The 14,642-nt window shown below is 41.8% G+C and overlaps 1 protein-coding gene across 2 annotated transcripts in view; it reads left to right on the forward strand.

The window, feature by feature from the left end:
* The first annotated feature begins 5,339 nt into the window (after positions 1–5,339).
* Positions 5,340–14,642, forward strand: part of apbb1ip (amyloid beta (A4) precursor protein-binding, family B, member 1 interacting protein) — a 32,296-nt gene continuing 22,993 nt past the window's right edge. For both annotated transcript variants that reach the window (XM_014181023.2, XM_045710620.1), the window contains exon 1: positions 5,340–5,556. The gene's annotated coding sequence lies outside the window, so the exon portion shown is untranslated. The remainder of the gene's footprint in view (positions 5,557–14,642) is intronic.

Here is a 14,642-nt window from a genome sequence, read left to right on the forward strand (position 1 = left end):
GGTTCAAACATTACAGCTCCAGTGCTAATAATGGCTGAATAATGGACAAAAAATATGGGAAGCTTGCTGCTATTTATCCACTTTTAGTGAAGTTCTTTTCACTGTTGGTTGCCAAGGTGGGGATGGGAGTCAGTTCCCTTTTAGTTAGGCTCATTAAGGGAAATAACCTAAATCCAGTTCACGTTGAAAATGGACTAAGATTCCCTATGAGGTTTTTCATCATTTTATAGCATTTTAATGTGACTGGCCAGAAATGAATCCTAATCATCTTGGTTTTAACGACAGTTACTGTCACGTTCGTTGTAAAGATGGGACCAAGGCGCAGCTGGAATGTGTGAACTCATCTTCTTTTATTGAAGGAACGTGAACACAAAACAAAATAACAAACAATGACGACGAAGACAGTCCTGTCAGGCTAAACGCTAAACATGGAACAACTACCCACAAAAACCCATGAAAAACACCCCTATAAATAGGACCTTCAATTAGAGGCAATGAGGAACAGCTGCCTCCAATTGAAGGTCAACCCAATAAACTAAGCATCGAAATAGAATAACTAGACACAGACATAGAAATAGACTAACATAGAACATACCCAAAAACCCCGAAACACATAAAACAAACACCCCCCTGCCACGTCCTGACCAAACTACAATAACAAATAACCTCTTTACTGGTCAGGATGTGACAGTACCCCCCCTTCCAAAGGTGCAGACCCCGGTTGCACCTAAAACAAAAAAACACAAAAATAAACACAAAAATAAACCCCAAAACAAAAATAATCCCAAACTAAAGGGAGGGAAGGGTGGCCACCGTCACCGACAGTTCTTGTGCTACACCCCCCCTCCCCAATCCTCCTACTATGGAGGTGGCTCAGGCTCTGGCCTTAGTCCCCAACCCAACCTGTCCACCCCCGCTGAAGGCTCAGGGCTAAGGTGCGTCGCTGGAGACCTCGGGCTGATGCGCGTCGCTTGGGAGCTCCGGACTGGAGGGCGACTCTGGGAGCGCCGGTTTCGGGCTGGAGGGCGACTCTGGCTGTGCCGGTTTCGGGCTGGAGGGCGACTCTGGCTGCGCCGGTTCCGGGCTGGAGGGCGACTCTGGCTGCGCCGGTTCCGGGCTGGAGGGCGACTCTGGCTGCGCCGGTTCCGGGCTGGAGGGCGACTCTGGCTGCGCCGGTTCCGGGCTGGAGGGCGACTCTGGGAGCTCCGGACTGGAGGGCTGGAGGGCGACTCTGGGAGCTCCGGACTGGAGGGCGACTCTGGCTGCGCCGGTTCCGGACTGGAGGGCGACTCTGGCTGCGCCGGTTCCGGACTGGAGGGCGACTCTGGCTCTGCAGGCTCCGGACTGGAGGGCGACTCTGGCTCTGCAGGCTCCGGACTGTGGGCCGTCTCTGCAGGCTCCGGACTGTGGGCCGTCTCTGCAGGCTCCGGACTGTGGGCCGTCTCTGCAGGCTCCGGACTGTGGGCCGTCTCTGCAGGCTCCGGACTGTGGGCCGTCTCTGCAGGCTCCGGACTGTGGGCCGTCTCTGCAGGCTCCAGACTGTGGGCCGTCTCTGCAGGCTCCAGACTGTGGGCCGTATCTGCCTGTGGGCCGTCTCTGCAGGTTCCGGACTGTGGGCCGTCTCTGCAGGTTCCGGACTGTGGGCCGTCTCTGTCGGTTCCGGACTGTGGGCCGTCTCTGTCGGTTCCGGACTGTGGGCCGTCTCTGTCGGTTCTGGACTGTGGGCCGTCTCTGTCGGTTCCAGACTGTGGGCCGTCTCTGTCGGTTCCAGACTGTGGGCCGTCTCTGTCGGTTCCAGACTGTGGGCCGTCTCTGTCGGTTCCAGACTGTGGGCCGTCTCTGTCGGTTCCAGACTGTGGGCCGTCTCTGCAGGCTCCGGACTGTAGGACATCGCCGGAAGCACTGGACGGGGAACTGTCGCCGGAAGCTCTAGATGGGGAACTGTCGCCGGAAGCTCTGGACGGGGAACTGTCGCCGGAAGCTCTGGACGGGGAACTGTCGCCGGAAGCTCTAGACGGGGAACTGTCGCCGGAAGCTCTAGACGGGGAACTATCGCCGGAAGCTCTGGACTGGACAGGCGCACCACAGGCCTAGTGCGTGGGGCAGGCTTAGGAGGTGCCAGACTGGTAACACGCACCTCAAGGCCAGTGCGAGGAGCAGGAGCAGGACGAACTGGACTGGGCCTACACACTGGAGGCCTAGTTCGTGGGGCTGGTACTGGAGGTACCAGACTGGAGACACGCACCTTAAGGCTAGTGCGAGGAGCAGGAACAGGACATACTGGACTGGGCTGACGTACTGGAGGCCTGGTGCGTGGTGCTGGCTTTGGAGGCGCCAGACTAGACACGCACCTCAGGGCTAGTGCGAGGAGCAGGAACTGGATACACCGGGCCATGAACAAGCACTGGAGATCTGGAGCGCACAGCCTGCACAACCCTTGCTGGCTGGGTGGTAACAGTAGCCCTGCACAGGCGGAGTGCTGGCACAGGGCGAACTGGGCTGTGCAGAGGCCTGATGGCTGCCGAAGGTAGAGCAGGCGTAGGGTAGCCTGGGCCTAGGAGACGTACTGGTGGCCAGATGTACTGCGCAGGCATACTCCTACCTGGCTGGATGCCCACTCTAGCATGGCACTTGCGAGGGGCTGGAATCGCTCGCACCGGACTGTGCGTGCTCATGGGCGAGATCGTGCGCACTTCCACATAGACCGGCGCTCTTCTGATCCGCTGCTCCCCATAATAAGCACGGGGAGTTGAATTAGGGCTCACCCTTGGCCCAGCCAAATTACCTGTGTGCCCCCCCAAAAACATTTCTTGGGGGTGCCTCTCGTGCTTTCGTCGTTGGGCACGCTCTTCATACTGTCGCCGTTCCTTCCTCGCTGTCTCCACCTGTTTCCATGGCAGGGTCTTGTCCCCTGCCATTACCTCCTCCCATGTCCATGATGTCCTCCACTCCCTTCTTTCCCTGGCCCAGGATCCTTTCTCCTCCTGGGCCCGCTGCTTGGTCCGTTGGTGGTGGGTAGTTCTGTCACGTTCGTCGTAAAGATGGGACCAAGGCGCAGCTGGAATGTGTGAACTCATCTTCTTTTATTGAAGGAACATGAACACAAAACAAAATAACAAACAATGACGACAAAGACAGTCCTGTCAGGCTAAACGCTAAACATGGAACAACTACCCACAAAAACCCATGAAAAAACACCCCTATAAATAGGACCATCAATTAGAGGCAACGAGGAACAGCTGCCTCCAATTGAAGGTCAACCCAATAAACTAAGCATAGAAATAGAATTACTAGACGCAGACATAGAAATAGACTAACATAGAACATACCCAAAACCCCCGAAACACATAAAACAAACACCTTCCTGCCACGTCCTGACCAAACTACAATAACAAATAACCTCTTTACTGGTCAGGACGTGACAGTTACTCAAAGGAAGTCTTGCTCTTTTATGATAACTAATTGTATAATATCGGGCACATAAGTCATGATGTGTCAAGATTTTATTTTGTAACTAATGTGTTCTGTCTTCTTGGCCAGGCTCATTTGACAAAGATTTTTCGAATCTTAATATAACCTTCATCAATTATATATTTGGATAAATACAAATGTCTGTGTGTCTGCTTTACTAGATAATGGCCCTGACTTTACCCAGCACAAATCTGAACTCACACCACAATACACTGTATATATACACCAATATTCAAACAGCTTTAGAAAACAAAATAGTTATTGGTATATTAGTATGTTTAGTCATCTTTCAGAGTTATGAGTTGTTGTGCTCCCTTTCAGTAACATCTTTTTCTTTCGCATTTTTATTTTTATTAACATTTTCAGAATAAACCTGTCCAATGACAATCTCACTTTTAAAAGTGAATAGTCTGTTAACTCGTGGCCAAATAATGTTGACTCATATTATACTTGTATTTGTGGCTAAAGCATCAATTGGATAAAAAAAAAACACTTAAAAAAACTCTAACTAATATCTCAAACTGTTTCTGGATCGGTGTCCCTTCCATGGGACGGTTGAGCTAATGTAGACGAATGCGATTAGTATGAGGTTGTAAGTAACAAGAAAACTTCCCAGGACATAGACCTACCTAATATTGTCAGAAAGCTTAAATTCTTGTTAATCTAACTGAACTGTCTAATTTACAGTAGCTATTACAGTGAAAGAATACCATGCTATTGTTTTAGGAGAGTGCACAATTTTGAACATGAAAAGTTTTATATAAACAAATTAGGCACATTTGGGCAGTCTTGATACAAACTTTTGAACAGAAATACAATGGTTTATTAATCTAAAACTTTGCAAATACACTGCTGCCATCTAGTGGCCAAAATCTAAATTGCACCTGGGCTGGAATCATACATTATGGCCTTTCTCTTGCATTTCAAAGATGATGGTACAAAAAAATATAAAAGAACAGTTGTTTTTTTCTTTGTGTTATCTTTTACCAGATCTATTGTGTTTTATTCTCCTACATTCCTTTCACATTTCCACAAACTTCAAAGTGTTTTCTTTCAAATGGTACCTTGAATATGCATATCCTTGCTTCAGGGCCTGAGCTACAGGCAGTTAGATTTGGGTATGTCATTTTAGGCAAAAATTTGAAAAAAAGGGACAGATCCTTAAGAGGTTTAAAAAATTCTTGCTATTTCCTCATAGAGAACAATGTCATCCTGCCTCATTGGCTAAACTGGCCAATCAGCGGTCTACTCGCATTAATATTTGTTGGGGTATGCCCACACCATTGCGACAAAGAAAATCAGCTTTTTCAGCATATTTAAATACGATTTTTGTGGAAGGTAAGTATTTTACTCATATTGTAATAAATTATAGGTCATATTTAAAAGAAATCTGGAAGCACTGGACAGTTACTTTAAATGTTTTCTACATCATTTGGCACCATGTAATATAGAATTCTGGTCAAATTGAGCCAAAGGCAACTCCCCATTATAAACCCTAAGGTTGACGTGTCATAGCATACACCCACTCATTTGTTAATCACTTTCAAAGGAGTCATTTTTTCTGAACCTAAACACCTCAACAATCGCTGCAATGCTTCTACCTTCTCTCTTTCTATTTCCCTCTCCAGACACTCCTTTCCCAGTATCAACTTTAATGAACCCCAAGTTTCTCATTGACACGCATTGTTTTCAAATTTAGATCTGCACTACACGAAAAATAAAAGAGACTATTCTCTAACTTTTAATGCTAAATCACGCCTATCAGTAATGTACATACTAACCATTACTTTACAGTTAAGCAAGTGGACATGTGAACTTTGGCACTGCCCAGAACTCAGTGTTGTAAAAGTGTTCAGCTCTGCTCTGGATGGAATGCACTGACAGGTCTAGACCTGAACTTCCGCATAGACCAGGAAACTCAAGTAACAGTTGTTGAGTCAGATACAGTCCAACTGCACACACCCAACCCTTCATGAGTTGTGGTGTTTGTTCAGTGTTATTAGAGAGAAAACTAGACATAATTGACGTCCAATAACCTGTTATTATTCTATCGATACGTGAAAAAGGATTACACAGGTATCAAAGGTGAGTTCCATTTCTGTTATTGCTGGGATCCACTTGATCCACTGAAGAAACTATATAACTAACCATTGTCTTCCAATGCTGCTTGCGTACACAGTAAGTACTGAAAGAGTACCTCTACTAACAATAGGATCATCTCCTCATTTGTCAATGTCAATCATGTTCGTTATTTTCTCTACATCAGGCTTAAGCAAATAATTTTTCTGTCTTTATCTAAATGTCAGATACCATCAATGTGAAAATAATGTACTTTCCATAGACATGTCAGATTATGTACACGAGTATTTCTGTGTTGTCAAGTTTTCCTGAGTGATACATAGTATTAATATCAGATTAAAAGAGGTCAGAATTGCAGAGATTGGACAGTTTATTAGGTACACCCACCTAGTATTGGGTCAGACCCCCCTTTTCCTACAGAACAGCCTGAATTCTTCGAGGCATGGATTCTACAAGGTGTGGCGTTCAAACGTTGCTCAATTTGTATCAAGGGACCTAACGTGTGCCAGGAAAACATTCCCCACACCATTACACCGTTTCCACGGTAGAGTGTGGTTAGAGTGTCTGCTCTGAGATTGGAAGGATGGGAGTTCAATCTCCAGCCGAGTCATACCAGAGTCATAAAATGGGACCCGATGCATCTCTGCATGGCACTCAGCATTAAGGAGAGAGATTGGGGTTAAAGCCCTGCGATTGACTAGCGTCTTGTCCAGGGGGTGTACTGCCTCATGCTACAGAAACAGGAGATCTGCTCCTATGAGCCATTCTGGCTCGTGCCAGTTCTTGTGTGTTTTATCTTTCCAACTAGGGTTGACTATTAACTAAATATAGGCTGATGAATGACTCAGGAGCCAGGCTAGAAGGACTTGGTTAGCCTCTAATTCCGCCAGGAAGGCCAGTATAGTAGTTATTTCTCCCTATTGGTGTTCAGAAAGTTGGCCCCTGGCAGCTGAAATTCCTGCTGAGATGACAACCAATGATAGCAGACACTATTACAGAGAGAGAAGTAAAATCACTTGTGAAATATCTCTCCCAATACTTTCCAATGAGAAAGGGAAGGAGTGACCAGGGGGAAAACCAATTTCAGAAGGTCAGGCGTATTTGAACTTTCATGTGTATGCTGAAGGAAGTAGGCAGAATTTTTCTTGACTGAATGTTGGAAGACTTTGACATAGATTGCATTTCTCTCAAATTTAAATCAGTCTGGTCTGTTTGACATCTTGAGTTGTTTTCATGCAAGTAACTGTCATATTATTACACTATTTTGAAGTGCCAGTTTTTCAAGATGGAATATGTGGGTCCATATTTTAGTTGTCTACATAGTCTTTACAATGTAGATATCAGGGTTGGGGTCAATTCCATATTAATTTCAAATTCCAAATTTCATTCTGGAATTCAAGCAGGAGGTGGAGAATTGGAGAGTTGAATTGGAATTGCAGCGATCTTCAAAAAACACAATTAGAATTGAATAGGAATTGGAAAAGAAAATTATCCCTGAAATGGAGTTGGATTTGAATTGGAATGTAGACTGTCTGAATTGGAATTTAGACAGTCTGAATATTAATTTAATTGGAATTGAAGAAGAAATCCATCCTTGGAGTTTAATTTGAATTGGAATTTAGACCGTCTGTGATAGAATTGAATTTGAATTAGAAAAGAAAAACATCCTTGGAATGGAATTCCATCCTTGAATTGTATTATAATTGTGCAAATTCCAGTTACTGAGTTAATGCATTTAGAATTGAAATTTAATGCAAACTTAGTTTTAAATTAAATAAATATTATTATATTTATTACTTTGTATGTAGCATTTTTTTGTATGTTGTCTAATAAGAAGTTGACATGCAATATATTTCCATTTAGGTTATTTTGTTCCAATTAAAGTGATAGTTCACCAAAATTACCTTACCCTTAAAGCTGCAATATGTAACTTTTTGGTAGACCTGACCAAATTCACATGGAAATGTGTGTTATGGATCTGTCATTATCATTGAAAGCAAGTCTAAGAAACGGTAGATATGTTCTATGTGGGGGCCTCCCGAGTGGCGCAGTGGTCTAAGGCATTGCAGTGCTAGCTGTGCCACTAGAGATTCTGGGTTTGAGCCCAGGCTCTGTCACAGCTGGCCGTGACTGGACAGACCCATGTGGTGGCACACAATTGGCTCAGCATAGTCTGGGTTAGGGGAGTGTTTGGCCGGCAGGGATGTCCTTCTCCCATCGCGCACTAGTGACTCCTCCTGTGGTGGGCTGGGCGCAGCGCATGCTGACATGGTCGCTAGGTGTATGGTGTTTCCTCCGACACATTGATGCGGCAGGCTTCCAGGTTAAGTGGGCATTGTGTCAAGAAGCAGTGCAGCTTGGTTGGGTTGTGTTTCAGAGGACCCATGCCTCTCCCAAATCTGTATGGGAGTTGCAATGATGAGACAAGACTGTAACTACCAATTGGATACCATGAAATTGGGGTAAAATAAAGATATGTTCTATGTGTGCTATTTCTATGCTTCACGTTCTTAAGTTTCCTTTTTGCGTCTTTCACTTTCAGTTTTGTACACCAGCTTCAAACAACTGAAAATACAATATTTTTGGTTATGGAAAATATATTTAACAGCGGTTTAGATTGTACAATGATTCTCTACACTATACTTGCTTGTTTTGTCACATAAACTGAAATTAGGCAAACTATTAGAATTTTTGCAACCAGGAATTGGCAGAGCGATTTCTGCATAGGGCATCTTTAAGAAGTCTATGAACTATGACATTGTCATTTTGTAATTTGGGTGAACTATCCCTTAAGGATGCCTTTTATATGGATGCATAATTCTAATTCCACTAAGTAGTGTTTATTAAATTATTCTGTATTGATTTATAATTCCATAACATATACCATTTAGCAGACACTTTTGTATTACTTACTTTTAGCCTTGGAGAAATACATTTTAAATGGTGTCAGAGGGCTGATTAACATACAGTGCCTTCAGAAACTATTCACACCCCTTGACTTTTTGCACATTTTGTTGTGTTACAGCCTGAATTTAAAGTGGATTAAATTTAGATTTTGTGTCACTGGCCTACACACATACCCCATAATGTTAATGTGGAATAATGTTTTAAATTTTTTTTAAACAAATTAATAAAAAATGAAAAGCTAAAATGTTTTGAGTCAATATTCAACCCCCTTTTTATGGCAAGCTTAAATAAATTCAGGATTAAAAATGTGCTTAACAAGTCACATAAATTGCATGGGCTCACTCTGTGTGCAATAATAGTGTTTAACATGAGTTTTGAATGACTACCTCATCTCTGTACCCCACACATACAATTATCCGTAAATAAAAAAAAGCACACATTGAATATCACTTTGAGCATGGTAACTTTATTAATTACACTTTGGATGGTGTATCAATACACACAATCACTACAAAGATACAGGCTTCCTGCCTAACTCAGTTGCTGAAGAGGAAGGAAACCACTCAGGGATTTCACCATGAGGCCAATTGTCACTTCAAAACAATTTCAGGTTATGTCGATATAGGACTCGTTTTACTGTGGATATAGATACTTTTGTACCGGTTTCCTCCAGCATCGTCACAAGGTCCTTTGCTGTTATTCTGGGATTTATTTGCACTTTTCACACCAAAGTATGTTCATCTCTAGGCGACAGAACGCATCTCCTTCCTGAGCGGTATGATGGCTGCGTGGTCCCATGGTATTTATACTTGTGTACTATTGTTTGTACAGATGAACGTGGTACCTTCAGACATTTGGAAATTGCTCCCAAGGATGAACCACACTTGTGGAGGTCTAAAAAATTTTTTTCTGAGGTCTTGGCTAATTTCTTTTGATTTCCCCATGATGTCAAGCAAAGAGGCACTGAGTTTGAAGGAATTTGTGGAGTGGTTGAAAAAAAGTTTTAATGACACCAACCTAAGTGTATGTAAACTTCTGACTTCAACTGTAAGTGTTCAACCCTCTGAGTCTTCTGGGTAAGTCTCTAAGAGCTTTGCACACCTGGACTGCGCAATACTTGCGCATGTATATTTAAAATATTCTTCAAGCTCTGTCAAGTTGGTTGATGATCATTGCTGGACAGCCATTTTCAGATCTTGCCATAGATTTTCAAGCCGATTTAAGTCAATCTGTAACTAGGCCACACAGGAACATTCAATGTCATCTTGGTAAGCAACTCCAGTGTATATTTTACCTTCTGTTTTAGATTATTGTCCTGCTGGAAGGTGCATTTGTCTCCCATGTCTGTTCGGAAAGCAGACTGAACCGGGTTTTCCTCTAGGATTTTGCTTTGGCTTCGATCTGTTCCGTTTCTTTCATCCCCAAAAAACCCTAGAACTTTTCGATGATAAGCATACCCAGAACATGATGCAGCTTGAAAATATGAAGAGTAGTGCTCAATGATGTGTTGGATTCGCCACAAACATAACACTTTCTATTCAGGACATAAAGGTCATTTCTTTGCCTATTTTGTTGTTGCTTATTGCAAACAGGATTTTTTATTTATTTAACTAGATGTGAAATTCATCATAATGCTGGTCGCCTCAATTCCAAACATGAATCACTTCTATTCCCACTGCAGACCTTCTGTATATTTGGCCTAAAACACAAGATGTTTCTTACCTGTACTTTTTTGGGATGATCGCTGAAGAGAAGAAGTAAACTGACAGAGATGTCCTGCCTATAGGCACAGGGGCACATGCCCCCTCAGATTTGTCCTGTTTAATAAAATACAGTATTACAGTTTATCTGTAATACTACTAACCACCTAGCAATTATATGGAGTTGGCTTTGGCTAGCCCAGATTGGTTCTCAATCTCCCAACCTTAAGAAAAGCAAGCAATAATGAAATGTACTAAATAGGACACATTCCTTTCAATATTTTACCTAGATTGTATCAGAGATGCAGAGAAGCGTATTTTGTTTCTTTAAAAAAATATCCACTAGTCAAGAGGATACAGACAGCTGAAGAGACATGCTTAGATATGCATAAAGAAGGACATCTTTTTTTTTTTTTTACATAGAATTGCAGGAAAAAGCTGTTTCAAGTGTTTGAAAAATGCAAAATTCTCCAACTTCCGGACTGTCAAACCACCCCCAGCCATCTTCACGTACTTTGGGCACCCTCAGATTTATGAGATGGATGACACCCCTGAGAACGCATGTACTCTTCATCTGAGTCAACAAACCTCTATGTTGATAAAATCACACAACATTTCTAGAAAAATGGCTTCCTCATACATACAGTTTGAATTGCAGCTCAGTTCAAGTTGATGCGATTGTTGAAAGTCGTAGTTTGGTATTTACACAAACTGTCATTGTAACAAATGCTGTGTCTGTCTTGCATAACATTTCATGTAGTAGGATGATGGTTGTTAACTGACAACTAAGATAGATGTTAGTGGTTTTGCTGACATCACTTTGCAGCTTACAACTCAACTGTTTGTTTTTAACCATTTTTTGTTTGTTTACATCCTGTGTTCAAGCCCATGTCTTGAAATGGGTGGAGGTCAATAGCAAAATGAAGCTATGCGGTTTGACACGCATCTTCTGGGCTTCTATGTAGAGGGGTGAGGTCACAGATTATCTTGTTAGCAATAGGTTATTGCACCAATCAGATAATAGAGCACTGAACATAAACTAGGTCAGTGCTGCCAACTGCTTTCTGTTGAAAATCTTCTACCATGTTTGCTCAGGGTGGAATATAACCACTAACCACAGCCGACGGATTGCGTATTGTACATGACTTCTCTCATCTGTCCTCTCTGGCTAGGTATAATTTGTATTTATGAAGGATCCCCATTAGATCTTCCTGGGGCTGAAACAAACTAATATACAAGATATGAAATCCCGTAAAGATAGTTGTAGGTGTTCGGTCACGTTTCACCAATTCTCTAGCTACTGACACTGGCCTCTCATTCAAGCTAAGGGTGTTAGCTACCACTATGATTTAGAGGGGTTGGGTTAAATGCAGAAGACATTTCAGTTGAATGCATTTAGTTGTGCAACTGACTAGGTATCCCTTTTCCCTTTCCATGTTCTGACCGTTTGCTGCAATGTCAACCTCTTAGTGATTTTGTCAGTCACTTCAGAGAGGCAATGTTGAGATTTGGCACTGTGCACTTTAGTATCCTCTTCAAAATGATGCTTTTAAACACAGCTGGCTGGATCTAAATTACCGATACACTAATCCTTTCCTCCTGTGAAGTCCAAGAACAAATGGAAACTGACATCAACTACACAATGTGTTTGTATGTTTTGTAGATTGCTGACATTTCCAGAAATCACCAAGAGATGACTATTGTATGATATTCTGAGGTTGTCATAACACAAAGCAAAACAGAAACCCAATGCAGAGTGGAAAACAACTACAGAGCATACTGGGGGAAACCTAGTAAGAAAGGATGCTCTGTCTAATTTTCTCGTTGTTTCATCTGCTCTCTTAAACAGTTGTAACCACACAAACCTCTGCTACTGGGCTGCAACCTGGTCTCAGAGCATTTCGTATTATTCTGTACGTAAATCCGAGGGACTCCATTTAGTAACACATAATACGGTTTGTAATTCGTAATATATGTATGGTATGTAATAATTAGTGGATGTCCATCACCCATTTCCTATGATATATTACAAATTACAAACCGTATTATGTGTTACGAATTTCAAAATATACAATATGTTACGATTTTGCAAAAAGTACTATATGTTACGAATTTGCAAAATGTATGATATGTTATGAGTTCTAGCTAAGTGGCTAATGTTAGCTAGTTGGCTAACATTAGCTAGGCAAGGGGTTAGGGTTAGGGGTTAGGATTAAGTTTAGGAGTTGGGTTAAAGGGTTAAGGTCAGGGTTAGGGGAAGGGGATAGCTAAAAGTGTATTATGTGTTATGCATTTCTAAATATACAACATGTTACGAATTTGCAATATTTACTATATGTTTTGCATTTGAAAAGTGTATAATATGTTATGAATAGGTGGCTAACGTTAGCTAGCTGGCTAACATTAGCTAGGCTAGGGGTTAGGAGTTAGGGTTAAGTTGAGGAGTTGGGTTAAAGGGTTAAGGTTAGGGGAAGGGAATCGCTAAAAGTGTTAAGGTTGGGTGAAGGGTTAGCTAAAAAAGTTAAGGTTAGGGATAGGGATAGGGGAAGTGTTAGCCAACATCAATCTTACATAACCATACCAAACGTAACATGTCATACTAATTTTAGTGTCCCGGATTTATGTTTACTATATTACGTCTATGAGACTAGGCTGGCTACATCTGAGGGGCAGAAGGAACTTTGTTCACATTTGACTGTATTGTCGTGAATTTGCTCACGTTTAATACTGAATATAGGATTTTCAACTGTTTGCCCATAATCAGATTTTGAGGGAAATAAGAGTCATGTGTTCTGAGTGTTAAACTGACAAGATATGATCATGTTAACCTCATGGGGTATTTAGCGAGGACCAAATACATCAGGCGTATAAAGTTTCAGCGCTTGCAAAAGACATTGCATGTTACCTTCTCCTGCAACCTTCACAAATACTTTCAACATCACGAGAAGCAAGAGGAAGTTGCCCTGTAACCACTTCCCTCTGTTTTGGGACACACCGGACATTCTAGCAAGGGTGGGGGAGCAACACACATACCCACACACACAGGTGTTATCTGTACAAACAAGTGCTCAATCTGTTATGGGTTAAAATAGTTTTAGAGAAACTTGATATCACTAATGTTACTATATATAATGATGTCTGCATGAAGCAGTGAATCACATTTTTCCTTGAGAAGTTAACGTTCGTCGAATGCCCGTCTGGTTGGTCGTAGATTATATCTTGACAAAATATTTTATTCTCAATGGTTCGTTTTGATATGAATTCTGTATTTGACATGAATTGTATGTGAATTACGCATGTGTATATTTAATTACATATACTATACAACTCACCAATCCTACATAACTCCTAAATTAGCCATATTCTACAAAAACACGATTTGTGTTTTGACTGCACAGTCCGGCACACCGTAACGTTTGTTCTACTACAGATAATGGGGCTTACCATAGTGTGTGTGAAAAAGAGACAGCATAATGTACATCATGACTACGGTAGCTCTCGATATGGCTCCCAATCTATTTTTTACTTTGACTTAAGTAAATAAAATTGATGGAGGTGGCCCCATGATAAATTAAGCCTACACACTCATGCCAACAATAGTAGCATGGGAGACATAGTATGACAACTGAGGATCTGATCATGTCTGTTAAAAGTGGGTCTGGATTTTCCTTCTTGATGAGTAATTTGATGAGCAACTAATTCAAAGTGATGGTATCGTGATTGAGTAATAATTTGTGGTATAACTTACTCACTCAACCTTTACCCTCAGTTAATTTAATGATTTACCTGGCATACCAAAATTATACTATTTTAACTTAATTTACCATATCATCCACATTATTTTCCTGAGTTTGAGAACTAAAAGGTGGTCTTGAATGTAATCAAGGCAATGACAAATTATGAGGTCATTTTAAAGTATCAAAGGGGAAAATATCACTGTCTGCATTTCAAATGCATAAAAGCAAAAGCCCTAATCTAAGATATCAACGTACTGTATATACTCTATCAGTGATATACAGTAGGTGTAGCATTTCTGAGCAAGGGGAAGGTCTGTTTGAACGTTTGTTTTTTTGTTTGGCCTAACCAGGAAGTGAATTCCAGTATCTGATTGATTGACTTTCTATAAATTCCACATTATTGGATTATCAACCAAACAACGTAAGAAACAAGTAATGAATAATCTTTCATCATTTGTTGTACTCATGCAGTTCCCCAAAAAGGAGTTTTGAAAGGCACTGCATGTCTTGACAAGGAATGAATGCCTGGAGTTATACATACCATGCTTTACTTCCTGGAGTCTATGTTGGGGAGGTTGAGCAAGAACGTTTGGCTCTTGGCTACATATTACAAATGAAAACATTCTATAGTGCATTGATCTCCTACAGTTGGCGGTTCAACACAGAAATGGAGAAATGCAATGTGTGTGTGTTGAAGTTAGTGTGCACTTTTTCAAAGGTGACACAGTATGTTTGCACATGACAATCT

This window comes from Salmo salar, chromosome ssa29, assembly GCF_905237065.1.
Source record: "Salmo salar chromosome ssa29, Ssal_v3.1, whole genome shotgun sequence".
In the NCBI taxonomy this organism is placed as follows: Eukaryota; Metazoa; Chordata; class Actinopteri; order Salmoniformes; family Salmonidae; genus Salmo; species Salmo salar.